Raw genomic sequence first — 4771 nt, forward strand, 5'->3', positions numbered from 1 at the left:
AAATAGCAACGATTTCTTGCCCGTGGAAAAGCTTCGAAGCAGCCGGTTTCGCCGTAGATCGTTTCGCGGTCGGTCGGCACCCAATTCGAGGCGAACGAAAAATGGCAAAACCAATTTAAAAAATAACCGGTTCCGTCTGGTTATGGATGTGTATTTTGTGAAGCTCTGGAAGTGTGTGGGTTGAGTGTTTTCCTCCCTCCCACTTGTGGAAGGGGGGTCTTTTGTTTTGCATTTTATATGCGATACGCAAGGTGCCGGACGCGGTTTTGCGCCCCCGCGCAGCTGCAGATTAATACGCCGCGATGGTTAGTCATATTTGCGTTGCTATTTTTTTGCTTCCCCTTCCTTACTCTCGTCCTACTCGCTCTCTCTCTCTCTCTTCCACCCTTATGATGCTGGAAGCTTGCCCGGTTCGCGATCATGATGATCTCCACTCTAGCAACATATGCGAGCTGCCGGCCTTTAAGAAACTGACAGTATGATTGCCTCTATAAATCATCCGCCCGGACCGGCGCGCCGAGTCTATAGATACAAGTGTCAGTGGGAGGGAGGGTGGACCACCACACCACAACGAACCAACAAACGGAGGATGGATTCGCGGTATCGCTTTGCTGCCAGCGCCAAAGTCCGTCTTTCACTTCGAAAGCCAATCTTATCCCTGCGGGCCATGCTAGTTCGTTGGCTGTTTACCATATCTAAGCTTTGCTTCCCTCCCCCTCTCAGGTTCTCCTACGCACACACACACACACACACACATACACACATACCCAATGAATAAATATTTGGCACAATTTCCCTACCACCGCCTGCCTCTCGTGCGGCACACACACACACACACAGGAAGGAAAAATTTAATATTAAAAAGCATTACAATCCATCAATCATGCGCGCAACATGGAGCGGCGAAACCAACTACAATACCCGGTGCCCGGGTGGCACCAAACCGATCTTCTTGGTGGTGGAGAGGGTAGGTGTGACGTGCGCGGATGTGACCGATGGAGCGGATTTTCATTTTATGATGCCTGTAGTATTACAAAAATTACACACCAGATGTCAAACGGCGATGTGAACGGATTTCACCTTTTGCGCCGCGCGACATTATTCCCGATGTGTTTGCTGTGTATCGAGCAGCTCGGTGTGTGTGTGTGTGCTGTGAGTGTGTGTCGTAATGGTTTAGCATGAGGTGTGAAGCAAACGGGCGCTCTCCGGTTTCATTTTCTCCCGAGCTCGATTGCACGCCCGCTTAACCGGAAACCTCGGGCATATTTCGAAACGACACCGGAACCATCAACCGAACGGCACGCAAAACCCAGAAGGGGAAGGAAGTGACAGCCGAGAGAAAGCGCTGCAAGACGAAGGCACATCCTGGAAAACATAAATCATTTCCTCTTCCTTAGACGAGAATCTTGGAAAGGAAATGTTTGCACAGCGAAAAGCACTGATTGGGCACGGCAGAAAGAGACAGAGAGAGTGCAAAAAACGCAGAAAAATCCTTTCCAATTTCTGACGTGGAGTTTGTTCTCTTTTTTCTTTGTCTTTTGCTGGACACGCGAGATAGTAAGGAAATTACCAGACGAAACTCGCGTAGAAATTAAAAAGCCAGCTGACGCGCTGAGCCACCCAAAGCGGAAGTGAGCCTTATTGAACTCGGGCCCGTGGGAAACACAAAGCCACAATTAAATGCCGCTACGCTCCTTCATCCCTTTCCGTTCCCATCAGTGTTATGCTCTTTTTCGCTCTGTGCTTGGTGCTGGTGAAATTAAGTAATTTTGCACACTTCGGCACACGCACTGCCTGGGCGGGTCAGCTTAATGTGCCCGCTGCATGCGATGCGGGGTGGTGGTGATGCATTTTTTTTTATTTCTCCCCACCCCCCTTACAAGCCACAAATGTTCGCTGGCAATTGAAAAGTTCCAATTATTTTCACTCGATGTAGCGTGCGAAAGGTGGTAGATTGCCATGCATGGCAATACAAATTTCGGTTCGAAAAGCAAGAAGGCGAGCGCTAATGAATGAGCAAATAAAGGAAGAGTTTCATTGAAAAGGAACATATGGCTTTTAAACATCTTTAATTGTTTAAATGCTGGATATTAACCCAATAAACTTCGAAATGTTTGTCAAACATTGTTAAGGGCTAGAGCAAATCATTTCCCATTGATTGGGGCCCGGTATGGGAATCGCACAAATCAGTTCAGACCCAAAAATCAAGTCATAAATTATTTAAAAAGCAAGCAAACATTCCATACAACTCTGCCACCCGTCAATTTGGACTTTGATTGAAGGCTCAGCTCTCAAATCGATTCTGCTGCTAAAAAAATCTTTGCAATAATACTCCTTCTCAATAAAATCGATATAAGCTTCATACATCGAATCATTTATCTTGTCAGCATCGAATCAAAGCAAAGGTATCACTGCATCCGTAAATCTAAAAACTAATCCTCAGCTCTCTGTCATCAGCTAGAATAAAATATAAAGTAATTCCTCTGTAAACCAACGCTAGAATTTGCAAGAAGCAATCATTTGCAATCCATCATACAGTGCTTCTGCTGAAGTTTGTGGAATACGTTCCACAGATGCAATTCGCTCGATTGCACAACCTTCGCCGAACTGGAACTGGCTGGACACCGTTCACGGCTGACAAGTTGGAAAGCGGACGAATTTTAATTGATGGCAGGTTAATTGGTTGACCGTGATGCCAGCGTTCCGTAAATAGTTTTATCAAACGTGCCATACATTAAACTAATGAATCCAGCCACTAACAGTAGCGACGAACGTCCGGGATTAATGCCATTTGCAAGGTTTTGGTGAAATTAGTATGAGCGGGACAATTTCTAATAATTTGCACACAGGATTTTGATAAAGGTTCGCTTGGTGGTGTACTAAGTGCAATGCAAATAGAATTTTAGCTAAAATAGGAAATTATTCATTTGAAACTTGGAAGCTACCAAAGCTACGAGTTGATTTTAATTGTTGAAATTTCCACATTCTCCTGAAAGCATCATCGCTTCAGCAAGTTACGCCCCAACGCACAAGCCTAACAAACATTCATCTTTTTTTTTTGAATATTCACCGTACGTGGAATTAAGCATTGCGTCGAGCAGAAGGATTCGAAGAAATGGTTGCAAAAAAAATAAAAAATATCACAGAAATATTCACTTCGCAACTTTACCGAGCTTAATTTCGTCGAATCATAAGCCACTTTGTTTACCATTATTGCTTGCTCTTCCAATTTTACTTCGAAGAATCGGCAGAATGCCAATTGGTTTGCAAACATCGCAGGGATACATTTTGCATACTGTTTCGGCTAGAAGTTCATGAAGTAAGTCATAAAGCGGCAAACATTTTACTACCGAGAAAATTTCGCTACGTTTCCCGAACGTAAAAGCATCCGGAACTGGATAGTTCATACGAAAAGCTTTCGCTACTGTTCCTATGATAAAGGACCCTATCGAAAAAAAACGCACAATATCCCCACACTCAGAGCCATCTGCAATGGGCTGGCCTACTTGATTCGTACAAATTTGCAGTTCATCTCCCACAAGGCCATAAGAAGAGTTTGAGGGTTTGGAGGAAGGGAGAGGCGATACTATAACTTGCCCCGAAACAAACACTTTGTCACAGTTAACCCACACACACACACACATATGCTATTGATGGAGAACAGGAAGCTTTACCTTAAGCGTCACAACTTGCACGCATCCATCATTCAAACACCTTGGTGATCGCCTCAAGCCCCACCCCACCTCAGGCTGATGAATGATATCTTTTGGGAAGAGCCTGCAGTTTCGGAGCATTCACAGTGTCTGCTACTGCTGCTCGGAAATTGGTACCTATCATAACACCCGGCCCTCCGGCAGATCTTTCGAAGGCCGAGAGCCGTTGATTGATCCTTACGAGCATTACGGCAGCCAACCAACATCCTGCTTGCTCTCGTTTGCGACAAATGCTTGTTCCCTTTTCCCCGCAGGCTTCGTTCTCTAGATGCATCTACACTCTCATTCTCTCTTCCTGCCGTTGAGCTTTATCCAATCCTCACATCCTCAGCCAAACGCTTCTAGTGCTTCTCTGAAAATCACAAGCCAGCTCACTGCACAGGGAACAAAAAGAGAGATTTATCAATGTAACTGGACAGTGTGTGTGTATGTGTCTTTGCCATTACACTTACATGTGTATGTGTCCCTTGCTCGTGGCAGAAAAGAGAAGTTTGGCTCATCCTGCTCACGACGCTCGGAAGACACCAACCGACCAACCAACCCATCTTCTCCGATGGTTCGTTCGTTCCGGCAATCAACGGACGATATGAATCATAAGACTTTATCTTAGACCATCTGTCCCCAACGAAGGAGGCAAAAAAAATAGGTACGAAGTACTGGCAGGGCTTACACACACACACACACGAGAGAAGCCAAAAGGAAGCGCACAGGTAATCCGAAAGGAACCTCGGAGGAAAATATGACTATTAAGTATAAGTATTTATGAGCGGTATTAGATGATGTATATGGCGCAGCGTAAAACCCCGTAAGCAAAAACCGATGGGCTGCTCGCGATAAGTGGCTGTGGGTAGCATGGGGTGGATGGGGCAGCCTGATACCTGCTCATAATGCCACTCTCTGTCCGGCTCTGTCCAGATAGCATCTCTGCTTTGCCAAACGGGGTAACGGGACGGAGTTGGAAGGAAGGTAGGTAATCGTTTTCTTACACCTGACGCGACCATAAAACCTTGCCCACACTCTGGCGTGGAGCCGTGGAGTGTACAATTATCGTGCGGCGA

The sequence above is a fragment of the Anopheles merus genome, chromosome 3L (genome assembly GCF_017562075.2).
Source record: "Anopheles merus strain MAF chromosome 3L, AmerM5.1, whole genome shotgun sequence".
NCBI lineage: Eukaryota > Metazoa > Arthropoda > Insecta > Diptera > Culicidae > Anopheles > Anopheles merus.